General features: G+C 42.4%; 1 protein-coding gene across 2 annotated transcripts in view; it reads left to right on the top strand.

Annotated features, from left to right (window-relative positions):
- NFYC (nuclear transcription factor Y subunit gamma) overlaps positions 1 to 17480 on the top strand; it is an 80129-nt gene that overhangs the window by 24888 nt on the left and 37761 nt on the right. The window lies entirely within an intron of this gene.

Below are 17480 nucleotides of genomic sequence, written 5' to 3'. Positions count from 1 at the left end.
ATGGTAGAGTTCTCTAGGTCAGTGTTCTCTTAGCTTTTTTTGGTTGCACACTCCTGTTGTCTGAGTGTGCAGTTCCATGTATGAATTAATATTCTTTACTCCAAAAAGTTACTTGCTCGGTTTTTTAGTATTAGTTTAGTAAAAATAGAGAATATCTGTAACTCCCCTTAATCCAGGCATATACAACAAGGTAAAGGTTTTGTTATTAGCCTACATCTTCCTTGCAGTACTTGTAGCACCATATGTAATACATGGTCTTGTGACAAGTTCAACTAAATGAGGGCATCAGTATCAGCTCATAGGTTAAATATCCGAGAAGCTAATATTAACACTTTCCATGTGTGCCTTGATAAGTAAGACTAGAAATATTGCCGTAGAATCTGGTGACCTTCGCTTGCTTTAAAGATGTACACATATTTCCTTGAGATTAGTACATATACCACATCTCCATTCAGTACAAAGACTAGGTTTTATTTTCTGAGTTGCATTGGGCTTAATCTTACTGGTTTTAAAACGCTTTGTAAAATCTCAAATGGCAGCATCCTGCATGAAGCTGACCAAAAATACATATGTAGGAATTTGGCAGCATTTGCTGAGCAAGTAATTTATAGCCCACATGATCATTATAGCACCAATGAGCAGCACACAAAATTAATTACCAGGAATGGGACTAGCCTCATCTGTAGGATTTAGCAGAATTTTTAATATAAGACACCTATATTTAGTTTCTAGGCTGTGTATGTTGTAATTATCCTTAATCTAAAATAAAGGCAATAAGAAACTTTTCACTAGAGAAATAGTGGTAAATTTCCAACCATTTTACCTCATTATTTATAATCTGAACTCCATGATTATTTTCCTCTTGGAAATTCATTGTCCAGATGCCCATGAAGCTCCCCTTAAAGGTGGTTAAGCAATGTAATAGTATGCAGTGTTTATATGAAGCATAGTACTTTATAGTTAGTGAAGTGATTTCATCCTCATTCTCTTATTTGGTATTTACCTAATGTAAGTAGACAGATGATTATCATCCCCCATTTTGAGGGTGACAAAATGGAAGGCAGAGCCTAATGACAAAGGCTTTTGCTGTTTATACTGCACTTTCTTACTGTATATGAAAAACAGTCTATAGCTGTGTCCATCTTAGGGGACTAATTTTTCCTCCTACCTTCCCTTTTCCTATACTTGCTTCTCCCTTGAAAGGCACAGAACTTTCCCAGAGTTCTCATCGACTCTCATATTATAGACTGCTTATCAGGCTAATCATAAAGGGAGCAAACATACAGGCAAATTGAATTACCTGTAAAGTGTTTGTCAAAATAGGTGAACACAGTCACTTTTTGGAACAAAGCATAGTACAAGTAGATAGATACAATTGAGCACTACTAGTGTTTTGGGAAATTGTCTTTCATGAATCCTAAATTCACTAAGGTCAGATAAGTAGTTGAAGAATTTTTTTCCAAATAGATATGTGGTTAGAATTGTATTGGGTGTTCTGTGGTGTTCCTTAGCTGGTATGTATTGAGGCAGCTCCCAAATTTGGGTTCTCATCTTGAGCCACAGAGATCAATATTTTTAGATGAATCATTGTGTTCTTTTTTTTCTTTTTGAGACGGAGTCTCGCTCTGTTGCCTGGCTGGAGTGCGATGGCGCGATCTTGGCTCACTGCAACCTCCGCCTCCCGGCTTCAAGCTATTCTCCTGTCTCAGCCTCCTGAGTAGCTGGGACTACAGGTGCCCACCACCATAATTATCTAGTAAATAATTTTTGCATTTACTAGAGATGGAGTTTCACCATATTGGCCAGATAGTCTTGATCTCATGACCTCATGATCTGCCCGCCTTGGCCTCCCAAAGTGCTGGGATTACAGGGGTGAACCACCGCGCCTGGCCCGTGGTGTTCTTAAATAATCAGTTGCTTTAAATTTCCTAGCTATGATTTATAATCCTTACTTACCCCTAGTGAGGTGGAACAAAGGAATTCTGATTTCTTGGAGGAATGGCTGAATAAGATAACTTTATCACCATGTTCACAATGTAGCGATAGCTATAATTTTGAAACACTGCATAGAATTTAGCCAGGTGATTCCTCATATAAGTGGGTAGCTATGAAAACATCTCCAATAAAGGAGGCTGGGCTAAGGCTGTTCTTCTGAATTATAGTGAAATAATAGAGTGACTTCCCATCACCAGGCCCCCAGAAAATGAACTTGATCCTTTCTATCTCCACTCTTATTTGGTAACTGGATGGCCTAGTCCCACTCCTCTGATGCAGCTGCAGTTTAACAAGCTTGAAAACCTTAAGCTTTCTTGTTTAAGCTTTCTACTTTGAAATGTGTAAGAATCTGGTATCTTGATTTTTTTTGGAGTACTTTTTTCAGGAGAGTGATCAGGAAAACTAAAGGTAAAAAGGCCTGGTGGATTTGTGTTCCAGGCTGAGAAAAGCTGTAGGTTCTTAAGTTTTGGGTTTTCTATTGTTACCAATTCTAAAGTAGAAGGAAAAGATTTAATGAAAGAGCACAGAATTGAGAATCAGAAGACATGGATTTTAATTTCAGCTGTGGCATATACTTATCCTGGTGACTTCTGCCAAGTTCCTCAGTCTGCCTGGATAAAGTATCTTTATCTGTCAGATGGGAATATTTGAACCTGTGTTGCTTATCTTACATGTTTATGGTGAAAAACACATAAAATAATGTGAAACTACTTTAAAAAGTATAAAGTATGTACAAATGTAAGAGATTAGCGTAACTATCTCAGTCACTTTGCACTCTTTGAAGTGGTCTTTATGTCCTCACTTCCTGACAGCTGTATACATGAAGGTAAGAGATTTAGGATTTGGTTGGCTTGGAAGATTTGTCTCGTTTCATGTCCTTTTCCTTTCTTTCTTCTCCTCTTTTAAACATTTAAATCAATGATAAAAGACACTAAGCAGAGGGAATAATTCACAGTGTGTCTGAATGAGCAGAATCCAGACAGCCAAATCAATACAGCCAAGCTCATATTGACATTCTTATAACGCCCTCTAGGTTTTTAATTGACAATTTTTTGCCTTCCCCTGTCCCCCCAACCCCCTGGTTTTCAGATGTATTAACTCACCAGCACAATCTTCCATTTTTCAGTGGAGCTTATTAGATAATTGTCTACATTTGTGCTACATTTTCTAAAGTAGAACAAGTTTTTCTCCATCCCTGCTCTTGTGGCTCTTCCATTGGATTACTGCACAAAGGTTACTGCACAACTGAGCATAAGTACTTAAGGAATTTTCCCATTTGCCAGTTGAAAAGAAAAGCACCTAGAATGAGGCCAAGGATACTTGGGGTCTTAAAATAGTTCTTGTCCATGCATGGTGGCTCACGTCTGTAATTCCAGCACTTTGGCAGGCCAACGTGAGAGGATCACTTGAGGCCAGGAGTTTGAGAACAGCCTGGGCAAGATAGCAAGACCCTGTCTTTACAAAAAATTTAAAAAATTGACCAGGTATGGTGTCAAGCATCTGTAGTCCCTGCTACTCAGGAGGCTGAGCAGGGGAGGATCGCTTGAACCCAGGAGGTTGAGGCTTCAGTGAACCATGATCACGCCACTGCACTCCAGCCTGGGCAACAGAGCAAGACTGGTAAAAAAAAAATTTTTTTTTAAAGTTCTTGAGGAGCCTGTGTTTTTCATTCAGTAGATGTGTATTGAATTCCCACTATGTGCAAGGCACGTTTGCGTTGAGGATGTGTCAGAAACAAAATGATTATGTAAGACAAACTGGGGAAAAAATAGGAGCATGAAAATTTTAAGCTTAAAAAATAATATGCCCCCTAAAAAAGAATATGTTACACAAGTCTGAAGCAAGTGAATATGCTAATTAGAGAAATAGATTTGACTGTGTGCCAGGAATGGTTTCTTGGGGAGAAAAAAAAATAGTCATCGCTGATGAGTGAATGTGTAGACAGTATTTAATTTCTTTACAGTTGTACTGTAAAGGCAAGCTTCTTATCAGTGCTATTGCAGAAGAGCCTTAAACATTGGTTTCAATCCATGAGATAGTCTGAGAAATTCCGGTTTTCCAGAACATGTTTCCTTCATGTTCACTTCAGGATGTTGGATATAGATGGAAGTGGGTGGAGCTCTCTTCAGAGCTGCAAACAGAATCTTTTGCTTGGACGATGGGGCCAGGTTGAGTGGGGAGCTTCCTGGACTCCAGGTTTCCTTTACCATCTAACTTAAACAAGATTCCTTTCACAAGACAAAACAGGCACATACTCCTAGCTTGTGGAATTCTGAGGTATCCAAGGAGGTGATGGTGGTTGTGGGGTTTTTTTGTTTTTTTTTTTTTTGAGATAGGGTCTCACTCTGTTGCCCAGGCTGAAGTGCAGTGGTGCAATCATGGCTCATTGCAGTCTCCCAGCTCCTCGGGTCAAGTGAACCTCTTGCCCCAGCCTCCTGAGTAGCAGGAACTACAGATGTGTGCCACCACACAGACTAATTTTTGTTTTTGTTTTTTCTTTTTTGTAGAGTCAAGGTCTTGCTATGTTTCCCGGGCTGATCTTGAACTCTTGGGCTCAAGCGATCCTCCTGCTTCGACCTCCAAAGTGCTGAGATTACAGGCATGAGCCACCATTCCCAGCCCAAGGAGACATATTCTAAGAATTTAAGGCTGGGCGCGGTGGCTCATGCCTGTACTCCCAGCACTTTGGGAGGCCGAGGCGGACAGATCACGAGTTCAGGAGACCAAGACCATCCTGGCTAACACGGTGAAACCCCGTCTCTACTAAAAATACAAAAAAATTAGCCAGGTGTGGTGGTGGGCGCCTGTGGTCCCAGCTACAGGGGAGGCTGAGGCAGGAGAATGGCGTGAACCCAGGAGGCGGAGCTTGCAGTGAGCCAAGATCACGCTACTGCATTCCAGCCTGGGGAATGGAGGGAGACTCCATCTCAAAATAAGTAAATAATAAAAAATAAATAAGTAAAAATTTAAAAAATTTGTTAAATGTTTTTGGATTAGTGTGGAAAGAAAACCTAGTATAGCTGTCGATCACTGACACTCTCAGGGATTTAAATTTGGCTCATTCCCATTTTCAGCTTGAGTTCTTTGCTTTTTTGGAACTAGTACATTTGTTCCAAGTTTAATAGTTTAAAGGGCTTTAAAAATTATTTCATGTTTATAAAAGAGATAGGAGAGCATCTTTCTCTATTTTAATATGTATTTCCATGCATCTGAAACTAGGCTTTTTAAAGAAATAGATTAAAAACAAAGTAAGTAGTCTAAATTATAGAGAAAAAGAAGCTAGTTGGTCTTTAGGCTTGGTACCATATCTGGGACTCTTCAGACCAGTAGTTGGTGTCTTGTCCAGCTTTGAGCAGTCATGATGGTATGATGCCATCTGGCATTTGTATGAATCTTGCTATTTTTTGAGGCCTTCTAACATGTGTTTTACCATTTGTGTGTTTCAACTGCCCTGTGGGATGTTGCTGTAGATGAATAGAGAAGTTTCTAAGAAGTTAAGAAATTTGCTCAAGATCACAGTTTGCCAGAGAGCTAAGAACCCCCAGGTCCAATACATTTTATTTATTTATGTGTTTACCTTGTGCTTTAGTGCCCCCAGCTGTTCACAGATGAGTATTCAAAGGTGCTGCTAACCCGCCTAGAGACATGCAAAGGGGAAGGATAAAACAGAAAAAAAAAAAGAGTGACAGAGCTTAAATAGTGCAAAAAGTGGGAATGAGCAAGTTATAATAAATTAAGACAGAAATTTAGAGCTTTTGCATTTTGACTCTATCATTTATTGTGATCTTGAGCAAGTAACTTGATACCTAACCATCAACTTTATCTATAAAATTGGAATAATATTGATAAATGTATCACTGATCTAAGTAAGGCTCAATTGAGGATGATGCATGTGGCATGTATTTTATGAACTCTAAAGCCCGTAAGTTGGCATCTTCGAAACATTCTTCAGAATTACACTTCTTATCTCTGCTGGACATACAAACACAAGATACTGCCAGAAACTGGGCAAGAGGCTATTTGTGAATCTCAGAAAGGACCTAGTAAGAAAATGATGCTTTGTTTTAGAATACAACTTAACTTAGGCTACAGGCGCTCTTTCTGTCTCTAGCTCATGTCACAATTCCTTTTTGGGATCAAGGCCTGAAAAACCAGTTACTCATCATTCTTCCTACAAGGATTTATTTACTCGTTAGGCTGGAGGGTCAGAGAGACTAACAGATTCTTCTGTGCAGCAGAGGGGATCTGACCCAGCTTAGTGCTAATTGAGGATGAACAGGTGAGGGAGGCAGGGGAGCTAAATAACAATTGTGTGATCTGGGACCAGCTTCTCAACCTCTGGTGTCAGTTTCCCCATCAGTAAATCAGGGATAAACAAAACACTTAACAATGCTTTAAAACAAGATCAGATTATCTGAAACTTTTTCTGTTTCTTTTTTTTTTTTTTTTTTGAGACAGGGTCTTGCTCTCCTGCTCAGGCTGGAGTGCGGCGGTGGCGCAATCATAGCTCACTGCAGGCTTGACCTCCCAAGCTCAAGCAATCCTCCTGCCTCAGCCTCCTGAGTAGCTGGGACTACAGGCGTGGGCCACCATACCTGGCTCATTTTTTATTTTTTATTTTCTGTTGAGATGGGGGGCTCACTATGTTGCCCAGGCTGATCTCACACTCCTGGGTTCAAGTGATCCTCCCGCCTTGGTCTCCCAGAATGCTGGGATTAGAGGCATGAGCTACCACATGTGGCTGAACCTTTTTCCTTAAAGGTCCAGATATTTTAAGCTCTGCAGCTGTAGGATTTTTGTTGTAACTCTTCAACTCTACTGTTTAGCATGAGAGCAGCCATAGACAATATAAACTAATTAGGGGCTGGGCATGGTGGCTCATGCCTGTAATCCCAGCATTTTAGGAGGCCGAGGTGGGCAGATCACCTAAGGTCAGGAATTCAAGACCAGCCTGGTCAACATGGTGAAACCTGTCTCTTCAGAAATACGGAAAGTAACTGGGTGTGATGGCAGGTGCCTGTAATTCCAGCTACTTAGGAGGCTGAGGTGGGAGAATCGCTTGAACCCAGGAGGTGGAGGTTGCAGTGAGCCAAGATCGTGCCGTTATACTCCAGCCTGGATGACAGACCGAGGCTCCATCTAAAAGTAAATAAATACATAAATAATTAGGGTTGATGCCTTCCAGTGAAACTGTTTCTAAAAACAGGCTGTAGGCTAGATGTGACCTGTGAGCTATAGTTTTTAGACCCTTCCTTGCTTTAGAGTACTTCACTAAATACTTGATCTTTTTTCTCCATCATACAAAATACTGCTTGTGTTTTATTGGTGTCATATATGCAGGGATGGTTTAAGTTTGAGCATTCAAAGGATGAGGAAGAATGTGTGTGAAGTAAGATGTATCATTTTCTGTTCCACAGAAATAAGTTTTCAAATGTTCTGTTCATGCCTTCCCATCACTTTCATTGTTTATATCAGTTGCTGTGCCTTTATTTTTTTCTAGTTATAATACAACTATATTATGATCTGGCTCCTGTTTCAAAGATTATATTATACTAGATACCAAATAGAAAAATAGTTTTGTTTTTGAAGGAAAAGTGGCTCTTCTGCCAGTTTGAAAATGTGTCCTTGTGAACAGATCTTTAGGATGAGCAGTGTGCAGCCACTTCCAAGCCTAAGTCTTTTAGGAAGCATGGTTTTCCAGTAGGCACTTTGAAAAGCGGCTTCTTCTTAAGACAGATGTACCCTCAAACGTCAAACTTGGCATTAATCAGAGTTGGGGAAGTAGAGCTATGTTATTCATTCTTGTATTATAGTAGTGAAGACTATTCAGTAGCCTGCCAGTAAATATGACCAGCTGGTACCCAGCTATGTGTGTAAGTAATAAGGTTTCAGGCACTAAGCGTAGTCCTTTCTTGCATGAGTATATAAAAACTTTAGATGAGTTTAAACAGAGACTATTGAACCTTGTGTTCTCTCTAGTCACTTTGCCTTCCCTTGTATTCATTCATTTATTGCATCTTCAAGTAGTGAAGTGTAGGACTTCCCTACCAAACCACCAGACCCCTTTGGAATGTGTTCAGTATGCATCATTGCTGGAGTGGCTTAGTAGAGTGACTGACCCAGGGCCACCAGCTAGTAGGCAGCAAGCGGCCAGTACACAAACATAGGTCTTAATTTTCAGGCCAGTTCTTCTTGTGAAATTGTCAATTTTAGATTGGTTTTTATTTTGGAAAGTATAAGCCTTCTTAAGGCTAGAAATGCTTTTTAGCTATTGTGATTGATAATGGCATAAGTCCTAAGGTCCTTCTGTGTAAACATAAAAACCAAATTGTCTGTTAGTAAATAAATCCTACCCCCCTTTCCCTCATCCATCCATTTATTTTTATTAATATTCTTCCTTTCTCTGTATCTCTCATCATCATTTAAAATACAACATCTTACAAACCTTAGCTCATTTAAATGAAGAAACCTAGAACTAACCTCAACAAATACCTGAGCAGTACTGGAACATAAAATGCTTGTGATAGTGCTGCCACTAGAGCAAAATACAATAAAGCTAACATCATAATAAAGAGAGTCACACAAATTTGTTGGTTTCCCAGTGCAAATAGAAGTTATGTTTGTGCTATAGTGTAGCCTATTAAATGTGCAACAGCATTGTGTCTAAAAAATATACATATCTTAATTTTAAAATACCTTATTGGTAAAAATGCTAATTAACATCTGAACTTTCAGCAAGTTACAAGCTTTTGCTGCTTGAGGGTCTTGACTTGATGATGATGGCTGCTGACTGATTAGGGTGGTAGTTGCCGAAGGTTGGGGTAGCTTTGGCAATTTCTGTGTGTGTTTTTCTGTTTTGTTTTTGAGATGAGTTTCGCTCCTGTTGCCCAGGCTGGAGTGCAGTGGCGCGATCTCAGCTCACTACAACCTCTGCCTCCTGGGCTCAAGTGATGCTCCTGCCTCAGCTTCCTGAGTAGCTGGGATTGCAGCCCCCTGCAACCCCCCCACCCCCAGTCCCCCGTGCCCAGCTAATTTTTGTATTTTTAGTAGAGACGGGTTTCACCATGTTGGCCAGGCTGGTCTTGAACTCCTGACCTCAAGTGATCCACCCACCTCGGTCTCCCAAAGTGCTGGGATTACAGGCGTGAGCCACTGCATCTGGCCTGTTTTGTTTTTCTTTTGGGACAGGGTCTCACTCTGTCACCCAGGCTGGAGTACAGTGTCGTGATCTCGGCTCATTACAACCTCTGCCTCCTAGGTTCAAGCATCCTCCTACCTCAGCCTCCCAAGTAGCTGGGACTGCAGACACATGCCACCATACCCAGCTAATTTTTGTCTATATTTTTTTGTATAGACAGGGTCTGCTGTGTTGCCCAGACTGATCTTGAGGTCTCAAACTCCTGGGCTCAAGTGATCCTCTTGCCCTGGCCTCCCCAAGTGCTGGGATTACTGGCGTGAGCCACTGGGCCTGGCTGGCAATTTCTTAAAATAAGGCAGCAGTGAAGTTTGTTGCTTCAGTTGACTCTTCCTTTCCTGAAAGATTTCTCTGTAGCATGCTTTTCTGTTTGATAGTGTTTTACCCAGAGTAGAGCTTCTTTCAGAATTGGAGTTTGTCCTCTCAAGTCCTACCACTATTTTATGAACTAAGTTTGTATAATATTCTAATGTTCATAGCATTTTCACTGGAAGTAGGTTCCATTTCAAGAAATCACATTCTTTGCCTTCCATGAGAAGCAACTCTTCATCTGTTAAAGTTTTACATGAAATTGCAGCAATCCAGTCACATCTCAGGCTCCACTTCTAATTACAGTTCTCTTGCTGTTTCTACTACATCTACAGTTACTTCTTTCACTGAAGCCTCGAACCCCTCAAAATCATTCAGGAGGATTGGAATCAACTTTAGACTTCTGTTAATGTTTATATTTTGACCTCCTCCCACGAATTTTGATTTTTTTTTTTTTTTTTTTTTTTTTTTTGAGACAGAGTCTCACTCTGTTGCCCAGGCTGGAGTACAGTAGCACGATCTTGGTTCATTGCAGCCCTGACCTCCCAGGCTCAAGTGATCCTCCTACCTCAGCCTCCCAAGTAGTTGGGACTATAAGCATGTGCCACCACACCCAGCTAATTTTTGTATTTTTTGTAGAGACAAGGTTTTGCTATGTTGCCCAGGCTGGTTTTGAACTCCTGAGCTAAAGCAGTCCTCCCACCTTGGCCTCCCAAAGTTCTGGGATTACAGGTGTGAGGCACTGTGCCTGGCCATGAATATTCTTTTTTTTTTTCTTCTTCTTTTTTTTGAGACGGAGTTTTGCTCTGTCACCTGGGCTGGAGTGCAGTGGCCGGATCTCAGCTCACGGCAAGCTCTGCCTCCCGGGTTTACGCCATTCTCCTGCCTCAGCCTCCCGAGTAGCTGGGATTACAGGCGCCGCCACCTCGCCCAGCTAGTTTTTTATATTTTTTAGTAGAGACGGGGTTTCACCGTGTTAGCCAGGATGGTCTCGATCTCCCGACCTCGTGATCCGCCCGTCTCGGCCTCCCAAAGTGCTGGGATTACAGGCTTGAGCCACCGCGCCCGGCGCTTTTTTTTTTTTTTTTTTTTTTTTGAGACGAAGTCTTGCTCTGTCACCCAGGCTTGAGTGCAGTGGTATGATCTCAGCTCACTGCAACCTCCTGGGTTCAAGCAATTCTCCTGCCTCAGCCTTCCTAGTAGCTGGGATTACAGGCCCACACCACCATGCCCAGCTAAGTTTTGTATTTTTTTGTAGACAGGGTTTCACCATGTTGACCCAGCTGGTCTCGAGCTCATGACCTTGTGATCTGCCTGCCCCGGCCTCCCAAAGTGCTAGGATTACAGGCATGAGCCACTGTGCCCGGCCTGCCGTGAATATTCTTAATGGCATTTAAAATGGTGAATCCTGTCTAGAAGATTTTCAGTTTACTCAGATCTGTCTGAGGAATCCCAGTCTATGGCAGTTGTATCCTTATGAAGTGTTTTTATTTTTGAGACAGTCTCACTCTGTCACCTAGGCTGGAGTGCAGTGGTGTGATCTCGGCTCACTGCAACTTCATGCTTTGGCCTCTAGAATAGCTGGGACTACAGGCGTGCACCACCAAGCCTGGCTAATTTTTGTGTTTTTAGTAGAGATGGGGTTTCATCATGTTGGCCAGGATGGTCTCGAACTACTCACCTCGGGTAATCCTTCCGCCTTGGCCTCCCAAAGTGCTGGGATTATAAGCATGAACCACTGCGCCCAGCCATGTATTTCTTCAATAAGACTTGAATGTTGAAATTACTCTTTGATCCATGGGTTGCAGAATGGATATTGTGTTAGTAGGTATTAAAATATTAATCTTGGCCGGGCGTGATGGCTCACGCCTGTAATCCCAGCACTTTGGGAGGCCGAGACGGGAGGATTACTTGAAGTCAGGAATTTGAGACCAGTCTAGCCAACATGGCGAAACCCCATCTTTACTAAAATTAGAAAAATTAGCTGGGTGTGGTGGCGCATGCCTGCCATCCCAGCTACTCGGGAGGCTGAGGCATGAGAATCGCTTGAACCCAGAAGGCGGAGTTTGCGGTTACCTGAGATGGCACCACTGCACTCCAGCCTGGGCAACGAGCGAGACTGTCACAAAACAAAACTCTGATGGAGTTGTGCAAGGAGATTAATGTTATTTGTTTTTTGAGACGGAGTCTCACTCTGCTACCCAGGCTGGAGTGCAGTGGTGCCATCTTGGCTCACTGCAACCTCTGCCTCCTGGGTTTAAGCTATTCTTCTATCTCAGCCTCCTGAGTAGCTGGGGTTACAGGTACCCACCATCACACCCAGCTAATTTTTATATTTTTAGTAGAGACTGGTTTCACCATGTTGGCCAGGCTGGTCTAGAACTCCTGACCTCAGGTTATCTGCCCACCTCGGCCTCCCAAAGTACTGGGATTACAGACGTGAGCCACCGTCCCCAGCCTCCATCAGAGTTTTTGGATGACCAGGTAGGTATATTGTTAGTGAGCAGTAATATTTTGAAAGGAATCTTTTTTTTCTGAGCAGTAGGTCTCAACAGTGAGCTTAAAATAGTGAACCATGCTATAAACAGATGTGCTGTCATCCAAGCTTTGTTCCATTTATAGAGCACAGGCAGAGTAGATTTAGTATAATTCTTAAGGGCCCTAGAATTTTTGGAATGGTAAATGAGCATCGGCTTCAACAGGCATTGACTTCTCCTTGATGGCATCTTCTTCCAGTAAAAGTCCATTTTGTCTACACTGAAATTCTATTGTTTAATGTAGCCAGTTGCATCAATTACCCTAGGCAGATCTTCGGGATAACTTGTTGCAGCTTCTATGTTAGCACTTGCTGCTTCACCTTATACTTTTATGTTATGGAAATGGCTTCTTTGCTTAAACCTCATGAACCAACTTTTCTTTTGTAGCTTCCTCACCTCTCTCAGCCTTCATAGAATTGAGGAGAGTTAGGGCATTGGTCCGCATTAGGCTTTGGCTTACAGGAATGTTGTGGTTGATTTGATCTTCTGTCTAGACCACTGACGCTTTCTTCATATCAGCAGTAAAGCTGTTTGCTTTCTTATTTGTGTGTTCACTGGAGGAGCACTTTTAATTTCCTTCAAGAACTTTTTCTTTGCATTCACAGCTTGGGTAAGTGTTGGGTGCAAGAGGCCTAGCTCTTGGTCCATCTCAGCTCTTTTTTGTTGTTGTTTTGAAACGGAGTCTTGCTCTATTGCCCAGGCTGGAGTGCAGTAGTACAATCTCAGCTCACTGCAACCTTCGCCTCCTGGGTTCAAGAGATTCTCCTGCCTCAGCTTCCCAAGTAGCTGGGATTATAGGCGCCCACCACCACGCCTGGCTATTTTTTGTATTTTTGGTAGAGATGGGGTTTCACCATGTTGGTCAGGGTGGTCTTGAACTCCTGACCTCAGGTGATCCACCCTCCTCGGCCCCCCAAAGTGCTGGGATTACAGGCATGAGCCACTGCACCCGGCCCCATATCAGCTTTTGATGTGCTTTCCTTACTAAGCTTAATCATTTCTAACTTTCGATTGATTTGACAGAGTTTTGCTCTGTCACCCAGGTTGGAGTGTGGTGGCACAATCATAGCTCGCTGCTGCCCAAGGGATCCTCCCACCTCAGCCTTCTGAGTAGCTAGGACCACAGGTGCGTGCCACCAGGACTGGCTAATTTTTCTTTTTTTTTTTTTTTTGTAGAGATGGTGGGTGTCTTTCTGTGTTGCCAAGCTGGTTTCGAACTCCTGGACTCATGCAGTCAGCCCTCCTTGGTGCCCCAAAGTTCTGGGATTACAGGCGTGAGCCACCGCACCTGGCCTTTAGTTTTTAAGTGAGAGATGTGAGACTTTTCTTTTACTTGAATGCTTAGAGGCTGTTGTAGGGTTATTAAGTGGCCTAATTTCAGTATTGCTGTGTCTCAGGTAATAGGGAGGCCCGAGGAGAGGGAGAGAGACAGGGGAAAGGCCAGTTGGTAGAGCAGTACCTGTGAAGCACAGTAAAGTGAAATGCAATAAAATGAGGTATAGTTGTAAAAATGATGTCATCTCATGACAGAGGAAGATACGATCAAAATGCAAGTCACAAAAGTGAGTGAAGAAGGTATGTGCCTTAGTCATAGAGAGATACTTGTTGACATGTTAAGTTGGAGATGTACAGGAAGGGTTGGGAACTCAACCCAAAAAGCCTAAGGGCTGCAAGTTGGATTGGGGAACATTAAAGGGGAATGACAATATCAACATTATATTTGTTTCTCAGTCAGTACTGGGCTAAGATATATTTGTTTGCATTTGAGAGTGAAAGCATTATTTTTAGGTAAAATGTGTCTTCCCAGGGTGGTTCAACTAGTGCAGTGGGTCTTCAGATAGTGTTATTTGATTATAGTATTGATGAAGAAAAAAGAAATCAGTTCCTGGCCGGAGTCACTCTCTGTGTGGAGTTTGAGCATTGTCCCCATGTCTGTTTGGTTTTCTTCCCCAGTACTCTGCTTTCTTCCCACATCCTGAATATGTGCATGTTAGGTTAATTGGCACATCTAAATAGTCTCAGCCTGAGTGAGTGTGTGCCCTGTGATTGAATTGTCCAGGGCTGGTTCCTACCTTGTGCCCTGAACTATTGTGATAGGCTTCGATCATCTGCAACCCTCAACTGGAATAATTAGAAAAATAATCATCTTACTTTTTTTTTTTTTTGAGACAGAGTCCCGCTCTGTCTCATGTTGGCCAGGCTGGTCTTGAACTCCTGACCTCAGGTGATCCGCCTGCCTTGGCCTCCCAAAGTGCTGGGATTACAGGTGTGAGCCACTGCACCTGGCCTTTCTTTTTGCTTTTTTTGGGGGGTGGGGGGAGACGGTGTCTTGCTCTGTCACCAGGCTCTAGTGCAGTGGTGGCGCAACCTCGGCTCACTGCAATCTCCACCTCCCGGATTCAAGCGATTCCCCTGCCTCAGCCGCCTGAGTAGCTGGGACTACAGGCGCGCGCCACCACACCTGGCTAATTTTTTATATTTTTAGTGGAGACAGTGTTTCACCATGTTGGCCAGGACGGTCTCAATCTCCTGACCTCGTGATCTGCCCATCTCGACCTCCCAAAGTGCTAGGTTTACAGGCGTGAGCCACCGTGCCTGACCCCGGCCTTTATTTTTCTTAATCTTTATTAAATGTATGTATAGCTCATAGTTATTTCAGTGTTTAATATTAGAAGGGTCTTGATCTTTATTTAGAAGTTTGGTGATGTTTTTGTGACCAGGAATATGGCATAGGAACTCTTATTTATATCAATTAGACTTTGGTAAAAAAGTTGGTTTTGTTCTGTTTGGCTTAAGTTGCAGTTTCCAAGAGCCTATCGAAGACATTAAGGAGGACTTACTCTGCTTTTGGAAGCAGCATTGGTCAAGAATTGGGTTTCATTTTAGGGGAGCTTCCTGTGGTCTTTTTCCCTTGAACAGTTGTGATGTTAGGTTTTTAAATATTATCTCCCAACAACATCTGTTTGGTTTTAGTTACCTCAAAGAGCTGTATTGTGGGTTTAGGCGTACTATGAAAGAGTTTGGTATAGAGAATGAAGTACATGCCAGGGAATAGAGAGCTGAACTAAAGTCTAGAGGTCCTGAGTTTCAGAAACCAGGTCATATTGCAATAAACCTTAGATTTCTTTTTATTTATGAGGTTGATAATTTTGATACATCCTGTTGTTCCATGCCCAGGCGTATCACTAAGGGAAGATTTGGCAGGCATGGTACCTGGTTGAGAGCAAGAGCTTGAAAGATTTCCAAGACAGCTTTAAAAGAGGAACACTCTGATTTTGGAATGTTTTGAAAACTTCCAAGGTTTCATTTTTTCTTTAAGAATGACGAAAAGTAACTGGATATAAGAGTAACAGCTAGATTGCCCACTCATTAGTGTGTCTGATTAAATCATCTCACTTCTGCATGATTTTCCCCTTATCTTCTTGCCAATGGATGGCCAGGCAGAGATATTTATCCTCCTCCTACTTACCCATTGTCATTAATATTTCAGACTTTGCTAATCTATCCTGGTCACTTTTCTGAAGTGGTTCTGACTTTCAAAAGATTTATACTTGGGAATGGTATGCACCCACATTTCCAGCCTTTAAGTCTGCATTGCAGCTTCCAGGACTGTCTTAGATGTTTGTGTGTGTGTGTGTCCTTTCTGTCCTCCCCTTTTATTTTAAATCTACTTTAGTAAGTCAGTTTCAGGTAGATTTCTGATTGCAGTCTTGCTTTAAAGTCCTGGAGCTCATTTAGTCTAAGCTTCTGGAATAGCTTGTATAATTTCCTTTGGTTAGGCAATTCCAGTAAGTATTTCAGGACCAAGCTTTCCAAGATTCCTTTTTTTTTTTTTTTTTTTTTTTCTGAAAGGCCATACCCAGCATTAGTCTTGCCCCTCCTCTTAGGGGTAGTTAGTTATCAGACTGTGTGTTAGATATTGGGAGGGATCCAGAGAGATGAATCATATGCAGATCCTACTCTCAAGGAGCTTGTATAGCAGGAGGGGAAATAAGACATACACATTGATGTGTACATCATACAAAGTATCAAATACAATGAATGATTGTACAAGGTAATGTGGTGAGGACAGAAAAAGAGGTGCAGATCGGGGCTCCTTAAGGCTCCCAAGAGAGGGAGCAGTTCCAGAAAGCAATAGAGAATACTTCGTGGAGAGATAGCAATTGAGTTGAGTGCTTGTAGTCCCAGCTACTTGGGAGGCTGAGGTAGGAGGATTGCTTGAGCCCAGGAGGTAGAGGCTGCAGTGAACCAAGATGACGTCACTGCACTCCAGCCTGGGTAACAGAGTGAAACCCTGGCTCCGAAAAAAAAAGAGAGAAAGAGAGAGTAGTTTAACATGGAATGAAGAGGATCCTGGAATGAGTCTCTTCTTTCTTTTATTTTTTATTATTGTAATTTTTGAGGGGCAGGGTCTCCCTCTGTTGCCCAGGCTGCAGTGCAGTAGTGTGATCATAGCTCACTGTAGCCTCAAACTCCTGGGTTCAGGAGATGCTTCTGCCTCAGCCTCCTGAGTAGCTAAGACTTACAGATGTGTGCCACAATGCCTATTTTAAAAAAAAAATTTTTTTTTTTACTCGTCTTTTTGAGATGGAGCCTTGCTCTGTCGCCCAGGCTGTTGTGCAGTAGCATTATCTTGGCTCACTGCAACCTCTGCTTCCCAGGTTCAGGTGATCCTGTTGCCTCAGCCACCCAAGTAGCTGGGATTCTAAGCATGCGCCACCACGCCCGGCTGATTTATTTTGTATTTTTAGTAGAAACAGGGTTTCACTATAGCCAGGCTGGTCTTGAACTCCTGACCTCAAGTGATCCTCCACCTTAGCTTCCCAAAGTGCTGGGATTACAGGCATGAGCCACAGCCCCTGGCTTAAAGAAAAAACACCTTTTTTTAAAGACAGAGTCTCACTGTGTTACCCAGGCTGGTCTCAAACTACTGGCCTGAAGTGGTTCTCCTGTCTCAGCTTCTGGAGTTGTTGGGATTATAGATGTAAGCCATAGCACCCAGCCTCCTCTTACTTTTAAATACTTTCTTTCCCTTATTACCCTAGAAGATGAACCCATGGGATTGTAGATGTTTTAAATGGACAGCTTCTGTAGCAAAATCAGTTTATTTGCAATTAATGTGTTAAGATAAGAGGTGGTGATTAAGGTTGCTTTATCTATCTGTCTGTCTATCTATCTATCTATCTATCTATCTATCTATCTATCTATCTATTTTTGAGACAGAGTCTCGGTCTGTCACCCAGGCTGGAGTGCAGTGGTGTGACCTTGGCTCACTGCAACCTCCACCTCCTGGGTTTGCAACCCCCACCTCCTTGGTTCCCGAGTAGCTGGGACTACAGGCATGTGCCACCACAGCCAGCTAATTTTTGTATTTTTAGTAGAGACAGAGTTTCACCATGTTAGCCAGACTGGTCTCGAACACTTGACCTCAGGTGATCCACCAG

This window comes from Piliocolobus tephrosceles, chromosome 1 (genome assembly GCF_002776525.5).
Source record: "Piliocolobus tephrosceles isolate RC106 chromosome 1, ASM277652v3, whole genome shotgun sequence".
NCBI classification, from domain to species: Eukaryota; Metazoa; Chordata; class Mammalia; order Primates; family Cercopithecidae; genus Piliocolobus; species Piliocolobus tephrosceles.
This window is presented reverse-complemented; position numbering and strand designations above follow the sequence as displayed.